The following is a 19,488-nucleotide window of genomic DNA, read 5'->3' as shown; positions in this document are numbered from 1 at the left end:
CTATTATTTTGCGTTTTCATTTTTTTCAATGCTAAAATCACTAATTCTTAAAAACTTGCAATGTTTGTTGGGAACACATGATCCATAATACTTAGGTATATGCATTTACTTAATCTTCACATAAAACTTACAGTATGTTTTATACTTCAGTTTTTTATATCAACCTTGACTTAACAGAAGATAACAAAATGCATATAGTTTACATTTTATTCTCCTGAAACATTTGGAGAAGAGGAAAGATAAGAAATATACTGAGACTGAGAAGGATTTACAACGCAATTTTCAGCAAAGGAGGAATCTAAGTATGATTATAAACTGAGGGAAATAAGTCACTGGAGAGTGACAGATTGACAATGAGAGAGGACACTTGATGGAAAAAGATCAGAAGATGGCCCAGATGGTAACAAAAGCATGGATGGAAGGAGTAAAAATGGAGGAAGAAACAAGGAAAAAGTGAAGAAACTGGCTAGATAAAATGCCCTAGACTAGCATGTTTAATTAATTATATGTTAGAACTAACTTTGATGTTCTCTGTTATATCTCTACCACTTTTAACAGTGGGTGGCAATTATGGTGCAAGGGTATATATGTTTTACTTCAATAGTGACATGAATCAAGTCCTAACTCTCCTCTTTCCACCTACACCCATCTGCACTTAATTTGTTAACTCAGCGGGCAGATGCTTCGTACTGCAGTATGAAAAGCAGATGCTTTTGGCTCCCAGTTACAGTCTTCTGTGCTGGTTTCCTTGCCTGGCCAGAAGCTGTGGGGGATGTGGGGGATGTGGGACTCAATTTGGAACAAGAGGTAGAGTGGTACTGATTAATAAATACATGGATTTCATCTTGTAAATTAAGTTTACTCAATCCCGTTCCCCAATCTATCTGGCCTTTTTTGTGAACGTTTAAAAAAATGACGATAATATACCTAAACGTAACTTTTCCACCAGCCATTGGATGAGTCAAGCTTCATTTTTTTTTCTCATGTAGGACTCAGAGGCATCTGGTCATAGGAAGGGTAGCTGCACTCAACACAGGTATTTTAGGACTTGAGGTGGAAAGGATGCAAAAAACAGTCTGTGGCTGTTTTATAATGTGGGCTGTAACAAAGTTCTGTATGCACTTGTACTAAAATGCCTTCAACCGGGTAGTACTGTTCATATTTAAATAACGCTTGAAGGACTGTGGTTGTTGGGCTACAATGATAACGTATGATCCCAGTTTTATTAACAAATCTTCATTTATTTAAGCAATCGTTATTTGTTTCCTACTACTACTCTTCTTTCTCCTCATGGGAGAAGGTTGCACACTCCAAAAGAAAAATTTGAGCAACTAAAACATTTCCAGTTCAAGGTGGTTATTTCTGGTACTGGAAAATAGTTAAGTACTGGTTAGTTCATATGTTTCCTTATCTGCTGTTAAAACCGCGCTGCCCACAAAGAGAAATCTAAAGGGCTCTGCCCCCAGCTCTGGCCTCTAGGTATGTGGTGTGTGGACTCATTCATTTGCCCATGGTGCATCCCACACCGCCCAATTTCCCTTCTCTCGCTACTGCCAGTACTCTTTCCAGTGAACTCGCCTCATCCCAGCGAACTCTGCTTAATAAGCCCACAACACAACATTCCTCTAAGAGTCGCTTTCGAAAGGCCCCTGCTGCAACAGCCTTGGCCAGCTTCACCATCCTACCAAGGAACAACGCTCTGCTTACAACTTACCTGACTTTCGGGCATACTTATCCCTAGAACTTCAGGACGTTCCTAAACTATCCTTGATATTCGTCTCTCCAAATTACCGCAGATCCTCCCGCGGCGCCCCAACCGGATTTCAACCCATTCTTCGCTGTGGGCCCAGTATATTCTGGAGTGAACGCGGTTCTCGACGTAATTCACAATTCACACAGAAGCTTGGTGCGAAGCGGGGTAAGTGCGTTTGGGGTCGGGAGTGCGGGAGGTGGTGGTGGGCGGTGGAAGAGCCCACCGAGGCCTCAGGGGTCAGCGCCGGGGCATGGGGGGAGAGTGCCCTTCGGAAGTGCCCGCCCGCCCGCTCGCGTCGGGACTCACCTGGAAGCGTCCCTGGCCGGAGAGCGGAGACGGGAACGAAGGTCAGGAAATGCGCCAGTTTGGATCCTTAGCCTTTTCCACACTTTCTCCCCCATTAAATCCAGAAGCCGTCACATGATAATCAAGGGAAAGACCAGTTCCGCTTCTCCAAACCAACGCGGGGGACACGGTCGGCTCCGCCTCAGGGCCGCGCTCACATCCGGGGCAGGGTCTCACCGCCCTGGGCCTGCCCTATAGGCACAGAGGACGCCAATCTAGGTACAGAGACTCCTTTCCCTGCGGTAATTGGACCATTCGGTGCAAACCAACCTACCTTTTCTTAGTTCGGATTTGTCTAAAAGCCGGTAAAAAAAAAGAAGGCGCTGGGTCCGCCTCTCTGCTGCCACAGGCTAGGAGGCAAGTCAGTCTTAGCACAGCCCGGAGTGTCGGAGGTCCCATTGGGCGCACAGACGCCAGTTAGAGCGCGGCGCTCGGCCCCGCCCCCTCGTCCTCCCAGCCCGCGCGCGGAGACCGCAGGCTCGGGTGCAGACCCCTGCGGGAGAGGGGGTGGGGTAACGGCTCCGGAGGCTGCGCGCCCGCCGGCTGTCGCGGTCCCTAGTGGGCTCCCGCGGCGGCGTTCGCTTCGGAATCTACCCGCGTACCCCAGCCGCCTCCTAGTGGCGTGGCGCCCGCTCCTCCGGTAAGACGCGGCATCGCCTCCGCGCTTGGGCGGGCCATGGGGAGGTCGTTGGATTCTGACAGAATCCCGAGGACGGAGCTGGACGAGGGAGGAGAGCGGCGGGTGGGATGGAGGGGGGCAGTCGGGGCCGCAGAATCGCCTCTGCCGCGGGTGACTATCCCGGCAGCCGCCGGCACCTGCGCGCCGTGGCCGACCGTGCTGCCTTCCCATCATTTGCCTTCCCTCTGCCGAGCCCGCGGTGTCCTCGAGACCTGCCTGTGGAGGGCCGAAGCCCAGCGCCGCCTCGCTTCTCCGCGGCCCCTCTCCGTTGCCTTCCCCTGGCGGTTCTGGGGGCACGTCGGTGCTGGAGGGCGTGCGGGGCAACGGGTGGCCGAGCCCTGGCGGGCGGGCTCGGAAGGCAGGGCGGCTCTGAGCGCGCCGGACACCGGCTGTGGAGGGACGGTCGCTGCCGTGCTCCCACTGAGCAGGCAACAGTTTAGTTTTCTGATTCCAGCGCCGACCGCGGAGCGCTGCCGAAATCCTTCACGAGGGCCTTAGGGGCTCTCGCATCTGGGAACAATACCGCCATCCATCAACGTGCTTCACCTTCTTATTTTTATCTGCCTGATCTTGACAGCCCGTGTCCTGTTATTTGTTGCTTCGATTCATGTCTTTCTAACTCAACACCTCCTTGTACAACTTCGGGGATCATTCTGTCAGTCATCATCTATCACCCTTTTTATTTTTAGCTTGGTCAAAAAAAAAGGAACTGCGTTATATCAACATATACTGACTGGGGAATGCAGACTGTGGAACAGTTTGTTAATCTCGATATCTACATATCAAGTAATTTTTAAATTCGTGATGAATGTATTAAATGTTTTGTAATTTACTTTTGCTCTCTTTGTTAATGGTGTATATATACTGCTTCGTTTGAGGTTATTTTGTTATTCGTCGTACTCTGATTTTACAGATTTTGGTTAGCTTTAGCCAACTAGACATTTTAAGATTTTTTTTTCCCTCTGAGTCTTTGGCTATGATCTTAGTATTTGCTCTTGATTTTAGGAATTATGTATTTTAGAAAATATTTTTCTCCCAAACTGAACTTCTTCATAATATTTTTTAAGTTGGAAAAGGGAATTCTGAGAATTTGGAAACTGCACGTTAACCTAAAAAGCCTTAAGTAGCGTAACAGTTTGAACCTTAACTTTTTGCATTAAGGGTTGCTAAATTTAAGTGAAGGAAATGTGCATCTCCTTTGAGTTGTAGTGGCTCAGCCCCCAGATTCCAGAGGAAAAGAATCTAGAGGTCTGGTGAGAATGAGCCATGTCTGGAGGCCAGATACAAGGTGGTTCCAGGAAAATTTTTCTCTGGGGAAAATAGCTTGCCTCCCACACAGGCTGGTTGCACGAATCAGATACTGTTAAGTTTGGTGTTAGTAAGGTAGAAAGGGTCTGTGTTCTACTTTTAACCACTTTTTTGGTTAAAGTAGGACATGAATATGAAAATAACGGTAAGCAAATCAAGTATAGTGTGCATTGGGGATACTCTTGCATAGTCAAGCCTCCAAGAGTAAACTGTTTTTGAGTACAAACTGACACTGGATAGTTGACCCAAAAATCACGTAAGTGGCCTGAACAAGTTTTAAACCATGAACCTTTTGGGCTAATCCATTTAATGCAAAAGTGCAAGGAATTTGTAATGAAAATGAAAGAAAATTTAGGATGGCATGTAACAAAAATAATAAAAAATTTTGTATTGCTTGTATATTATTTAATCCTGTGAATAGGTATTGTGATTACTGTCCTCCCTATTTTTTAGATGAGTTAACCAAAATTTAGGTTAACTTACTGAAGATTTCTCAGGTAATATGTTGGTGTAGGTGGGATTCACATCCAAGCAATCTGATTACAGTGCCTACATTCCAAGCCATTAGGCTTTACCACCACAGTAAAAGTGGCTTCTTAGAGACTTGGTAGAATGGGACTAATGAATAGAAAATAATGCTGCAAAACCTTAAACTACCTAAGAGTATTGTATATATTCAGTAACATTGAGATCATTGTATAATAGGCACTGTTGAGTGTTGTTGGGATATAAAGTTGGAGTCACCTTCCCTACCTTTGAGAAACCTCTGGTAGTGGGATAGATAGATATTTAAACAAATCATAATAATAATACAATACAATATGTATACTATAAGAGAGTGCTATAGAGTCTGGTTTCATGGAAACAGAATTCAGATAAAGTTTACACATACTAGTGTTTCAGCTTTGTGACCTTGAACATGATACCAAATATTTTTCAGCTTCAGTTTCCTTATCTGTTGGATAGAGAGGATAATTCTTCAAAGGGGAGTATTAAGCATTAACAAAGTATGTAAAGTACAGCACATTGTTAAGCCTCAAATACAATAATCTGTCTCCCTCCCCCCCCAACGGTTTTACTTTTTCAAGGTATTATCTTACTGATTTATGCTCATGTCAGTAGTAGTAGCCTGAAGCTACTTTACAATGCCTACATCTTTCACTTCACTTCATCTCATCACAAAAGCATGTTATCTCACATCATCACAGGAAGGGTGAATACAGTACAATAAGGTGTTTTGAGAGACCCCATTCACATAACTTTTATTGTAGCATTCATTATAATTGTTCTTTTTTATTATTAGTTATTGTTAATCTCTTAACTGTGCCTAGTTGATAAACTTTATCATATGTGTATTTAGGAAAAAACAGTATATATAATGTTCAGTACTATACGAGGTTTCAGGCATCCACTGGGAGTCTTAGAATGTATCTCCTGTGGATAAGGGAGGACTAATATAAAGAAAGAAGGAATAATTTTAAGAGAGTGGAGAGAGATTTGGAGGTTTAGTAAGGAGACTTACAGGGTGAGTGGTAGGTTTCATTGGTGGGAAAGGAGAGCATTCCACACAGATGGAACTGGAGGCAGGGTCTCAGAACAGAAATATGGATTGTTGACGGAATGACAAGTAATTGTGGCTTTGTATAAAAAGTATTTGTGTAGCCCAAATTTAAATGGCAATTGTAAACAAATGTGGTTGGGCAAAGTGAATACTACCCAGTTTTGGTGGTTGGAAATTGTATACTTAAATACTAAAATTACAGGAAAGCCTCAACAGTTTGTGCATTATAATATTTTTATTTAATATTTACCTTTCATGACTTATTTTCCCCAGTGTCAATCAAAATTTTATTTCCAAAGGTGTCCAGCTAAGCAGGTATTTACTTCATAGCAGTATTTAGTTCTAAGCTGTGAAAGGAAACATCACCGGAGACATTTGTATTAATTTGTGGAATGTATTTTAGGCTGATTTTAAGAAGAATCTTAAAGTGACTGTTTCCTTTCTTTAACTCCTTTACCTAGTCTGTAGCTATCTAGAGTCAATATTGTGAGCTACCCTTTGTGTATGTGTTGACTCTCTTTCCTGAACCTAGACTTGAGACATGACAGTCAGACAGAATGTCTTAAAATGGAACTCTCCTTGCATCCAGGAAGTCCCATGCTTATTCTTCCCCTCAGGTTAGCCCAGAACTATTAAGTACTGGATTTATACATGTGGGTCACTTGATAATCAGAATCATATGACTAAGTTGAAAATATTAAATGAGATTTAGGAAGGCTGCGTGTTTATTCCCAACTTGTTAGCCTCATATAAATTGATAAATAACACAAAATATAGAGGTGAGTTTTCAGATGAGAAAAGTCAACTACTTCCTAGAACAGGTAGTTTTTGAGCAGTGGGAAAGAAAGTAATGTTGGATTTCATTCTGAGTAGTGAACGGGAACTGGGGCAGGAAATGTCTGTGGCTGCACCACTACCTGATAATAATCATAACATGATTAAATTTGACATTTAATGAGCGGAAGTAAGGGGGAAAAAGTGCACTGTATGCAGCTTTCCAGTTTCAGAAACAGAAGGGAAAGGGGCTGTTAAAAGCCTATCTACAGAAATTTTGAAGACATGTAGTAGGCACTAATATTTGTTGCATGAATGAAAGCATCTTAGTGAAAAAGTGAGTAAAAGGTCTGTTACAGACAGCAAAATACTCTGAAAGTTATGTGGTACAAGTTTTGTGCTCTACAGACCTAGGTTCAAGTCTCAATTCTGAAGTCCACCGATTGTGTGACTTTGGTTTCATTATGTAATCTCTTTTTTTTTTCTTCTTTTTTTTGTGATCAAAGATTTTTAATGATGCTCCAAACTTAGTATCGGGAATAAGTTCTGCCTGGACATGTAGTATAATTATTTTTGTATATCACCTGACATTAACTACTAAATATTTACATCTATGTTCATGTGATGTATCATTCTGCAGTTTTCATTTTTAATCTCTATCTTCTTTGGGTAGTAACAGTTTTCAGAGAATGGGTTAAGAAGTGTTTCCTCTGCTTCTATCTTCTGGAAGAGACTGTAGAAAATTGGCATGATTTCTTCTTTACATGTTTTGTAGAACTCACCAGTGACAGTATTTGTACCTGATACCTTCTCTTTTTGGAGGTTATTAATTATCCATTCAATTTCTTTAACACATATAGTCCTATTGATCTTACCTACTTCTTTTTATATGAGCTTTGATAGACAGTGTCTTTCAAGGATTTGGTGCATTTCATCTGAGTTATCAGATCTGTGCCCATAGATTTTTTCATATTCATTTCTTTTGTATTTATTTTTCTTGAGAGGACATCTCATATTTATTGATCAAATGGTTGTTAACAACAATAAAATTCTGAATAGGGGAGTCAATGCTCAATGCACAATCATTAATCCACCCCCAGCCTAATTCTCGTCAGTCTCCAATCTTCTGAAGCATGATGAACAAGTTCTTACATAGTGAACAAACTCTTACATAGTGAATAAGTTCTTACATGGTGAACAGTACAAGGGCAGTCATCACAGAAACTTTCGGTTTTGATCACGCATTATGAACTACAAACAATCAGGTCAAATATGAATATTCATTTGATTTTTATACTTGATTTATATGTGGATCCCACATTTCTCCCTTTATTATTATTATTATTATTATTTTTAATAAAATGCTGAAGTGGTAGGTAGATGCAAGATAAAGGTAGAATAGTTTAGTGTTGTAAGAGAGCAATTGTAGATGATCAGGTGTGTGCCTGTGGACTATGTGTTAATACAAGCTAGACAAGGGCATTAAAACAACCACGGATGCAGAAGATTTCTCTCAAAACAGGGGGTTGAGGTTCTAAGCTTCACCACTGTTGATCCCCAATTTCTCACCTGATGGCCCCCCTGTGACTGTGCCTGTCTTAGGTTGTTCCTCCCTAGAGGAATCTTACCCGTCTCTGGCTAACCAATCATCTTCCGGGGCCATACAGTGAAATGTTAAGTTGGTAAGTGAGAGAGAAGCCATATTGTTCGAAAAGCTTAGCTTTTTACTTCTTTACAGATTTATGCCCTGTGGCTTCTATGCCCAGCATTTGTATTGAGGTATCTTTACCACTTGGAGGAGTTATGATACTCGGTAAATTTGATATGAGGCACGAATTCTATTTAAGGGTTGTAATTAGGAAGGAAGAAGAAAAGCTATAGAGGTAGCAGATGGAAGAAAACATGAGAGGATTGATTATTTCTTTGACATATCTTCTTGTAGAGTAACTTAAGCATGTATAGGTTTTAAACTACTAACTAAATTATGCACACACATTAACATAGTAGGAATACAGTTACATAACCAAAGCAGATCTATAATTACCAGCCATATCCAGTGAAGCCAAGAAAACCAGTTAGGCACCCTAGGCATTTGTGAAAATTTGTCTATGATATGATGGATATTGTCCAACTGTACTTGAACAGTCTGAGAGAAATCAGACAAATTAAAACAACCCATTCCTGGGAACTGTTCACATCCCATATGTTCCTTTAACAGTAGATAGTCTGTAGTTGTAAGATTTTGGAGCGCTACAACTTGCACTTCTCCTAATTCTTGGTTGAGTTCCAGCAGTATAGATCCAGTCAAATCTGTTGTTTTACTGTATGCACAGGCCAGCTTAGATTATCTCCTTCTTCATTCCAATGGCAAATCCAGGAACCGGTAGGATGAATGCAGCTACAACTGCAGCATTGCTTGGATCTTTGTTGAGGTTTTTTGATGATCATCTTCTGGTATGTCTCTTTCAGAGAGTGCTGATGTTGGAAGTTCTTCTTCATATGGTATCTTAGTTCATTTTCTGGGTAGCCAAATTAGGCTTTGATCTTTTGTATAAACACAAACAGACCCTTTGCCCACACTTTGATAAGCCCTTTATACCATTGTGTAGAACTCATTGGAGGTCACCACACAGGAAATGCTTTTTTTTTTTTTTTAAAGAGAAAGGAATATTATCAGAAAAGTGTACATCCATAGCCGATCATTTGACACCCTTTAAGTGATCAAAATTAAGGATATTTAAAGCATGCATTAATCATTGATTTACAGTTAGTTTTATCCTATCAGGGAGTAATCCCCCTTCTCTTTCTTTCTTTTTTTTTTCGTTATCTTTAATCTACACTTACATGAAGAATATTATGTTTACTAGGCTCTCCCCTATACCAGGTCTCCCCTATAAAGCCCTTTACAGTCACTGTCCATCAGCATAGCAAAATGTTGTACAATCACTACTTGTCTTCTCTGTGTTGTACAGCCCTCCCCTTTCTCCCACCTCCCCATGCATGCTAATCTTAATACCCCTCTTCTTCTCCCCCCACCTTATCCCTCCCTACCCACCCATCCTCCCAGTCCCTTTCCCTTTGGTACCTGTTAGTCCATTCTTGGGTGCTGTGATTCCACTGCTGTTTTGTTCCTTCAGTTTTTCCTTTGTTCTTATACTCCACAGATGAGTGAAATCATTTGGTATTTCTCTTTCTCCGCTTGGCTTATTTCACTGAGCATAATACCCTCCAGCTCCATCCATGTTGCTGCAAATGGTAGGATTTGCCCTCTTCTTATGGCTGAGTAGTATTCCATTGTGTATATGTACCACATCTTTATCCATTCATCTACCGATGGACATTTAGGTTGCTTCCAATTCTTTGCTATTGTAAATAGTGCTGTGATAAACATAGGGGTGCATCTGTCTTTCTAAAACTTGATTGCTGCGTTCTTAGGGTAAATTCCTAGGAGTGGAATTCCTGGGTCAAATGGTAAGTCTGTTTTGAGCATTTTGATGAACCTCCATACTGCTTTCCACAATGGTTAAACTAATTTACATTCCCACTAGCAGTGTAGGAGGGTTCCCCTTTCACCACAGCCTTGCCAACATTTGTTGTTGTTTGTCTTTTGGATGGCAGCTATCCTTACTGGTGTGAGGTGATACCTCATTGTAGTTTTAATTTCCATTTCTCTGATAATTAGCAATGTGGAGCATCTTTTCATGTGTCTGTTGGCCCTCTGAATTTCTTTTTTGGAGAACTGTTCAGTTCCTCTGCCCATTTTTTAATTGGATTATTTGATTTTTGTTTGTTGAGGCGTATGAGCTCTTTATATATTTTGGACGTCAAGCCTTTATGGGATCTGTCATTTTCAAATATATTCTCCCATACTGTAGGGTTCCTTTTTGTTCTATTGATGGTGTCTTTTGCTGTACAGAAGCTTTTCAGCTTAATATAGTCCCACTTGTTCATTTTTGCTGTTGTTTTCCTTGCCCGTGGAGATATGTTCAAGAAGAGGTCACTCATGTTTATGTCTAAGAGGATTTTGCCTATGTTTTTTTCTAAGAGTTTTATGGTTTCATGACTTACATTCAGGTCTTTGATCCATTTTGAGTTTACCTTTGTATGTGGGGTTAGACAATGGTCCAGTTTCATTCTCCTACATGTAGCTGTCCAGTTTTGCCAGCACCATCTGTTGAAGAGACTGTCATTTCGCCATTGTATGTCCATGGCTCCTTTATCAAATATTAATTGACCATATATGTTTAGGTTAATGTCTGGAGTCTCTAATCTGTTCCACTGGTCTGTGGCTCTGTTCTTGTGCCAGTACCAAATTGTCTTGATTACTATGGCTTTATAGTAGAGCTTGAAGTTGGGGAGTGAGATCCCCCCTACTTTATTCTTCTTTCTCAGGATTGCTTTGGCTATTCAGGGTCTTTGGTGTTTCCATATGAATTTTTGAATTATTTTTTCTAGTTCATTGAAGAGAGTTGCTGGTAATTTGAGAGGGATTGCATCAAATCTGTATATTGCTTTGGGCAGGATGGCCATTTTGACAATATTGATTCTTCCTAGCCACGAGCATGGGATGAGTTTCCATTTGTTAGTGTCTCCTTTAATTTCTCTTAAGAGTGACTTGTAGTTTTCAGGGTATAGGTCATTCACTTCTTTGGTTAGATTTATTCCTAGGTATTTTATTCTTTTTGATGCAACTGTGAATGGAATTGTGTTCCTGATTTCTCTTTCTATTGGTTCATTGTTAGTGTATAGAAAAGTTACAGATTTCTGTGTGTTAATTTTGTATCCTGCAACTTTGCTGTATTCCGATATCAGTTCTAGTAGTTTTGGAGTGGAGTCTTTAGGGTTTTTTATGTACAGTATCATATCATCTGCAAACAGTGACAGTTTAACTTCTTCTTTGCCAATCTGGATTCCTTGTATTTCTTTGTTTTGTCTAATTGCTGTGGCTAGGACCTCCAGTACTATGTTAAATAACAGTGGGGAGAGTGGGCATCCCTGTCTAGTTCCTGATCTCAGAGGAAATGCTTTCAGCTTCTCGCTGTTCAGTATAATGCTGGCTGTGGGTTTATCATATATGGCCTTTATTATTATGTTGAGGTACTTGCCCTCTATTCCCATTTTGCTGAGAGTTTTTATCATGAATGGATGTTGAATTTTGTCAAATGCTTTTTCGGCATCTATGGAGATGATCATGTGGTTTTTGTCTTTCTTTTTGTTGATGTGGTGGATGATGTTGATGGATTTTCGAATGTTGTACCATCCTTGCATCCCTGGGATGAATCCCACTTGGTCATGGTGTATGATGCTTTTGATATACTTTTGAATTCGGTTTGCTAATATTTTATTGAGTATTTTTTGCATCTACATTCATCAGGGATATTGGTCTGTAATTTTCTTTTTTGGTGGGGTCTTTTCCTGGTTTTGGTATTAGGGTGATGTTGGCTTCATAGAATGAGTTTGGGAGTATTCCCTCCTCTTCTATTTTTTGGAAAACTTTAAGGAGAATGGGTACTATGTCTTCTCTGTGTGTCTGATAAAATTCCGAGGTAAATCTGTCCAGCCTGGGTGCTTTGTTCTTGGTTAGTTTTTTGATTACCATTTCAATTTCTTTGCTCGTAATTGGTTTGTTTAACTTTTGTGTTTCTTCCTTTGTCAGTCTTGGAAGGTTGTATTTTTCTAGGAAGTCCATTTCTTCTAGGTTTTCCATCTTGTTGGCATATAGGTTTTCATAGTAGTCTTAATAATTCTTTGTATTTCTGTGGAGCCTGTCATGATTTTTCCATTCTCATTTCTGATTCTGTTGATTTGTGTTGATTCTGTTTTTCTCTTAATAAGTTTGGCTAGAGGCTTATCTATTTTGTTTATTTTCTCAAAGAACCAGCTCTTGGTTTCATTGATTTTTGCTATTGTTTTGTTCTTCTCAATTTTGTTTATTTCTTCTCTGATCTTTATTATGTCCCTTCTTCTACTGACTTTAGGCCTCATTTGTTCTTCTTTTTCCAATTTCGATAATTGTGATGTTAGACTATTTATTTGGGATTGTTCTTCCTTCAAGTGTGCCTGGATCACTATATACTTTCCTTTTAGGACTGCTTTCACTGCATCCCACAGAATTTGGGGGTTTGTGTTGTTGTTGTCATTTGTTTCTATATATTCCTTGATGTCTATTTTAATTTGTTCATTGATCCATTGATTATTTAGTAGCGTGTTGTTAAGCCTCCATGTGTTTGTGAGCCTTTTCGTTTTCTTTGTAGAATTTATTTCTACTTTTATACCTTTGTGGTCTGAAAAATTGGTTGGTAGAATTTCAGTATTTTGGATTTTGCTGAGGCTCTTTTTGTGGGCTAGTATGTGGCCTATTCTGGAGAATGTTCCATGTGCACTTGAGAAGAATGTATATCCTGTTGCTTTTGGATGTAGAGTTCAATAGATGTCTATTAGGTCCATCTGCTCTACCTTGTTGTTCAGTGCTTCCGTGTCCTTACTTATTTTCTGCCCAGTGGATCTATCTTTTTGGGTGAGTGGTGTGTTGAAGTCTCCTAAAATGAATGCATTGCAGTCTATTTCCCTCTTTAGTTCTGTTAGTATTTGTTTCACATATGCTGGTGCTCCTGTGATGGGTGCATATATATTTAGAATGGTTATATCCTCTTGTTGGACTGCGCCCTTTATCATTATGTAGTGTCCTTCTTTATCTCTTGTTACTTTCTTTGTTTTGAAGTCTATTTTGTCTGATATTAGTACTGCAACCCCTGCTTTCTTCTCACTGTTGTTTGCCTGAAATATGTTTTTCCATCCCTTGACTTTTAGTCTGTACATGTCTTTGGGTTTGAGGTGAGTCTCTTGTAAGCAGCATATAGATGGGTCTTGCTTTTTTATCCATTCTGCTACTCTGTGTCTTTTCATTTGTGCATTCAGTCCATTTACATTTAATGTGACTATTGAAAGATATATACTTATTGCCATTGTAGGCTTTAAATTTGTGGTTACCAAAGGTTCAAGGTTAGCCTCTTTAGTATCTTACCACCTAACTTAGCTCGCTTATTGAGCTTTTATATACAGTCTGGAGATTCTTTCCTTCTCTCCCTTCTTATTCCTCCTCCTCCTTTCTTCATATGTTGGGTGTTTTGTTCTGTGCTCTTTCTAGGGGTGCTCCCATCTAGAGCAGTCCCTGTAAGATGCCCTGTAGAGGTGGTTTGTGGGAAGCAAATTCCCTCAGCTTTTGCTTGTCTGGGAATTGTTTAATCCCGCCATCATATTTAAATGATAGTCGTGCTGGATACAGTATCCTTGGTTCAGGGCCCTTCTGTTTCATTGCATTAAATATATCATGCCATTCTCTTCTGCCCTGTAGGGTTTCTGTCAAGAAGTCTGATGTTAGCCTGATGGGTTTTCCTTTATAGGTGACCTTTTTCTCTCTAGCTCCCTTTAAAACTCTTTCCTTGTCCTTGATCTTTGCCATTTTAATTATTATGTGTCTTGGTGTTGTCCTCCTTGGTTCCTTTCTGTTGGGGGTTCTGTGTATTTCCGTGGTCTGTTCGATTATTTCCTCCCCCAGTTTGGGGAAGTTCTCAGCAATTATTTCTTCCAAGATACTTTCCGTCCCTTTTCCTCTCTCTTCTTCTTCTGGTACCCCTATAATACGGATATTGTTCCTTTTGGATTGGTCACACAGTTCTCTTAGTATTGTTTCGTTCCTGGAGATCCTTTTATCTCTCTCTATGTCAGCTTCTATGCATCCCTGTTCTCTGGTTTCAATTCCATTAATGGCCTCTTGCATCATATCCATTCTGCTTATAAATCCTTCCAGAGTTTGTTTCATTTCTGTGATCTCCTTTCTGGCATCTGTGATCTCCGTCCGGACTTCATCCCATCTCTTGCGTATTTCTCTGCATCTCTGTCAGCATGTTTATGATTTTTATTTTGAATTCTTTGTCAGGGAGACTGGTTAGGTCTGTCTCCTTCTCTGGCGTCTCTGTGATCTTGGTTTGCCTGTAATTTTGCCTTTTCATGGTGATAGGAATAGTTTGCAGAGCTGGGACTAGTGACGGTGGAAGAACTTTCCTTTTTGGTTTGTGGCCTTCCTCTCCTGGGAGAATAGCGACCTCTAGTGGCTTGTGCTGGGTAGCTTCACGCAAATAGGGCTACTGCTTCCTGCCCGGCTGCTATGGACTTTATCTCTGCTGTTGCTGTGGGCGTGGCCTGGCTCGGACTGCTGTTCCAAAGTGGTGGAGTTGCTTTGGAGGGGGAGGGCCAGGAGGCTATTTATATCTGTAAGGGCCCTCTGTGCTCCCCGCACTCCATCGGGTTAGAGTGCCCAGAGATCCCGGGATACCCTACCTCTGGACTAAGTGTCCTGCCCTGCCCCTTTAAAACTTCCAAAATGCACCTGCCAAAATAAAAGAAAGACCACCAAAAAAAAAAAAAATCGCCGCTCGTTTTTCTTAATTCTCCGGTGCCAGCCTTGGGCACCCTCTCACTGGCCTTCTACCCTGTTTCCCTAGTATTGGGGTCCCTATCCCTTTAAGACTTCCAAAAAGCGCTCGCCAAAACAAAACAACAAAAAAAAAAGAAAAGAAAAGGAAAAAGAAAAAAAGGTGGCTGCTTGCGTTTCTTTTGTTCTCTGGCACTGGTCTCTGATACCCGCTCACCGTTCTTGCTGCCCTGTTTCCCTAGTATCCAGGGCCCCACGCATGCACTGTGTCTGTGCTCTGGTCCGATGGCTGGGGCTGGGTATTCAGCAGTTCTGGGCTCCTTCTCCCTCTCACTCAGACCTCTCTCCTCTCGCCGGGAGCTGGGGGGAGGGGCACTCGGGACCCGCCGGGCAGGAGCTTGTATCTTACCCCCTTTGCGAGGCGCGCTGGATTCTCGCAGGTGTGGATGTGGTCTGGATGTTGTCCTGTGTCCTCTGGTCTCTATTTTAGGAAGAGTTGTCTTTGTTACATTTTCATAGATATTTGTGGTTTTGGGAGGAGATTTCCGCTGCTCTACTCACGCCGCCATCCTGGCTCCACCTTCATTACGTAATCACTTTTAGGTTTAGTTTTATTTAAGCATAAAATAGAAACAAACTCATGTAGAGTACTGAAAGATTTTGAAAATTAAGTGAGCTAATATATGTAAAGCAATTAACACATTGCCTACCTTATAAGACACTCAAAAAATGGTTGTTGGAATTGTTTGACTGTGTTGAACAGGTGTATTTAAAAAAAAATACAATTCTCAAGTAGAGTAAGGAAAGCCAGTAGATGGCAAACTGAATAAAACCTTAAAGGGAGGCAATAGAATGTTATATAGGTAACAGGCAGAGTTGAATAAATTGAGTCATTACAGCTATTTACAGAGGAAGGAAAAAGATAGGGAGAGTTTCATATTTTCAATTTTTTTCTGAAGAAATTAGGTCAGACTCATTAAAACCAGATAGAGTAAATAAATATTGTTTTCTATTCTAACTGACAATGAAAAGATTACTGAAATTGGGTGAATTAAGTATACGAGAAAGGGACTTTCTCAAATCTCTTAACCACCTTCTTACATATCCCTAAAATTCTTTTAACAGAGAAAAGCCATCAGTTGTACAGTTATACAGAAGGCTTTAATTGCAGGTAATCCTAAGAGGCATAGCAGGTTAACTATTAATTGTTTATTTTTATTGAAGTATTTTGATATACAATGTTACATTGGTTTCATGTGTACAACAGGTTACCCATATTGTTAAATCCTCATCCCCTCTAGTGTAGTTACTGTTTGTCACATAGAAAGATGTTACAGAATCATTGACTGTATTTTCCATGCTGTACTACTGATCCTATGACCAGCTTATATTGTGATTGTGTATTACTGTGTCCTTTTATCCCCTCCTCCTTGATAACCACTGATCACTTTTCAGTATCTATGAGTCTGCTGCTGTTCTGTTCATTCTAGAGCAGGTTAATTTAACTACATAGATTTCCAAAGTATTGATTCCATGTATTCCATTGCCTACTATATATGTTTTGGGCACTGAATATCTAAATGCACCATTTGTTGAAAAATAAATATATCTTTGTTGTCAAATTTGTTTCTCCGGTATTCCCTATCCTAGTGAATGGTTCTTCTAGTGTTCAAGCCAAGAATCGTGGAGCAGCCTTACACTTTCAATCCCCGTACATTTCATGTCCAGTCAATCACTACATCTGATCATTTCTCTTCTAGTTAGCTTTTATCATGCCCTGTCCCAGTGCCCACCCCCATAAAAAATTCTCAGTGCCACTGACTTTCAGACTCTCTTCATATCTTCCCAAATTATTGTCATTAAATTAAAAATAAATCTCCCTAGGTTTAAGTTAGCCTCATACTAATCAGTTCTCCACATTGCTTGCTTCTAGAATGATCTTGCTGAAATACTAATATAATCATTATAAAATTATATCCTTGGTGCCTGTACATGATAATCATTAAATATTTGATCCCTCCATGTATACCTTAAGCTTAAGATAATACTAAATGCCTTGTATACATATCTATGCCTGGAGTTTTATTTGTAAGAAAAGGTTTTAACTACCAAGTTCAATTTCTTTAGTAGCCAAGGGGCTATTTTATTTCTTTCTCTTAAGTGAAGATTGATAGTTTGTATCTTTCAAGGAATTAGTCTGTTTAATCTGAGCTGTTAAATTCATTGGCATAAAATTGTTCATAGTATTCCTTTACTATGTTTTTAAGATCTGTAAGATCTATAACAATATCCCCTCTTTCACTCCTGACTTAATTTCTGTATTTTCTGTTCAGTCTGGCTAGAGGTTTAGCTGTTTGATTGATACTTTCAAAGAATCAGCTTTTCGTTTTCTTTGTCTGTTTTCTATTTTCAATTTCGTTGATTTATATTCTTTATTATTTTCCTTCTGATTTTTACTTTGCATTTAATTTGCTCTTTGATTTGCTAGAATCTTAAAATGGAAACTTAATTCATTAATTTATTGTCTTCTAATATAAATGTGGCTGTAAAATTCCCCTTTATATAGTACTTTGGCTGTATCCCACAGATTTTGTATGTTGTGTTTTTATTTTTATTAAGTTCAAAAATCCTTGCTGATTTTCTTTGTGATTTATTCTTTGACCTCATTTGTTATTTAGAAATATGTACATGAGTTTCCAAATACTGTGGGAACTATCAAATACTGATTTCTTATTTAATCTCACAGTGGTCAAAGAACACTGTCTGATTTAAGTCAGTTTAAATTTTTTGAGGCTTTTTGACCCAGAATATGATATGTCTTGGTAAATGATTCATGTGCACTTGAAAAGAATGATGGTGGAGTGTTCTATAAATGTCAGCGATATCAAGTAGATTGATAAAATTGTTCAAGTCTTCCCCGTCTTTTCTGACTATATGTCTACTTGTTCTATCAGTTTTTGAGAGAAGGGTGTTGAAGTCTCTTGACTGTAATTGTAGACTTGCAAATGTGTATAATTGCTAATATCTCTTTGGACTTCTAACAGTTTGGCTTTTATTTTGAAGTTCTGGACACATGCATATTTAGGATTGTTATGTTCTCTTGATGAGTTGGGTCCCTTTAACACTGTGAAATTGCCCTCCTTCTTTCTGGTAATGTGCTTTGCTCCGAAACCTACTTTGTCAGTGCTGCTACTTGAGCTTTTTTTTTTGATCACTGTTAGCATGGTATATATAGTTTTTCATCCTTTGACTTTTTATCTATTGTGGGTTTATATTTGAAGTGGATTCGTAAATGGCATACATTTGGGTCTTGCTTTTTTTAAATCCAGTTTCTTAATCTCTGCCTTTTCATTTTGGCCATTTACATTTTATGTGATTATTGATATTGTTGGGTTTAAATCTACCATCATGCTATTTGTTTTTAATTTGTCCCATCCCTTCACTGTTCCTTTTCACTCTTTGCCTTGTTTTGTGTTATTTGAATATTTTTTTAAAACCACCTTATTTCCTTTATTGGCCTCTTTTTTTTATTTTGGTATCATTAATCTACAATTACATGAGGACATTATGTTTACTAGACTCCCCCCTTCAGCAAGTTCCCCCCACATACCCCATTAGTCACTGTCCATCAGCATAGTGAGATGCTGTGGAATCACTACTTGTCTTCTCTGTGTTGCACAGTCCTCCCCTTGACCCCCCCACATTATACATGGTAATCATAAGGCCCCCTTCCTTCTTACCCCACCTTATCTCTCCCTTCCCACCCATCCACCCCAGTCCCTTTCCCTTTGGTAACTGTGAGTCCATTCTTGGGTTCTGTGAGTCTGCTGCTATTTTGTTCCTTCAGTTTTTCCTTTGTTCTTATACTCCCCAGATGAGTGAAATCATTTGGTACTTGTCTTTCTCTGCCTGGCTTATTTCACTGAGCATAATACCCTCTAGCTCCATCCATGTTGTTGCAAATGATAGGATTTGTTTTCTTCTTATGGCTGAATAATATTCCATTGTGTATATGTACCACCTCATCTTTATCCGTTCATCTACTGATGGACACTTTGGTTGATTCCATTTCTTGGCTATTGTAAAGAGTGCTGCGATAAACATAGGGGTGCCTCTGTCTTTTTCAAATTGGGCTGCTTCATTCTTAGGGTAAATTCCTAGAAGTGGAATTCTTGGGTCAAATGGTATTTCTATTTTGAGCTTTTTGAGGAATCTCCATACTGCTTTCCACAATGGTTGAACTAATTTACATTCCCACCAGCAGTGTAGGAGGGTTCCCCTTTCTCCACAACCTCACCAACATTTGTTGTTTGTCTTTTGGATGATAGCCATCCTTACTGGTGTGAGGTGATATCTCATTGTGGTTTTAATTTGCATTTCTCTGATGACCAGCGATATGGAGCATCTTTTCATGTGTCTGTTGGCCATCTGAATTTCTTCTTTGGAGAACTGCTGTTCAGTTCCTCTGCCCATTTTTTAATTGGATTATTTGCTTTTTGTTTGTTGAGGTGCATGAGCTCTTTATATATTTTGGATGTCAACCCTTTATCGGATCTGTCATTTATGAATATATTCTCCCATACTGTAGGATGTCTTTTTGTTCTACTGATGGTGTCCTTTGCTGTACAGAAGCT

At 39.8% G+C, this 19,488-nt stretch overlaps 2 protein-coding genes across 11 annotated transcripts in view; one reads left to right on the top strand and one right to left on the bottom strand.

The window, feature by feature from the left end:
• Positions 1-2,504, bottom strand: part of TMEM60 (transmembrane protein 60) — an 83,988-nt gene extending 81,484 nt beyond the window's left edge. For 2 of the 7 annotated variants that reach the window (XR_012132348.1, XR_012132347.1), the window contains exons 1-2: positions 2,373-2,504; positions 2,060-2,290 (exon numbers count right to left, since the gene is read on the bottom strand). The gene's annotated coding sequence lies outside the window, so the exon portion shown is untranslated. The other 5 variants (XM_017653486.3, XM_017653489.3, XM_017653488.3 and 2 more) reach the window with 5 other exon arrangements.
• A 44-nt stretch (positions 2,505-2,548) lies between these two features.
• PHTF2 (putative homeodomain transcription factor 2) overlaps positions 2,549-19,488 on the top strand; it is a 183,955-nt gene continuing 167,015 nt past the window's right edge. For 3 of the 4 annotated variants that reach the window (XM_073238948.1, XM_073238946.1, XM_073238949.1), the window contains exon 1: positions 2,549-2,738. The gene's annotated coding sequence lies outside the window, so the exon portion shown is untranslated. The remainder of the gene's footprint in view (positions 2,739-19,488) is intronic. The other variant, XM_073238947.1, reaches the window with a different exon arrangement.

The sequence above is a fragment of the Manis javanica genome, chromosome 6 (assembly GCF_040802235.1).
Source record: "Manis javanica isolate MJ-LG chromosome 6, MJ_LKY, whole genome shotgun sequence".
Classification (NCBI taxonomy): Eukaryota; Metazoa; Chordata; class Mammalia; order Pholidota; family Manidae; genus Manis; species Manis javanica.
Note: the sequence above shows the minus strand (reverse complement) of the source record. Positions and strands in the feature narration are given on the sequence as shown.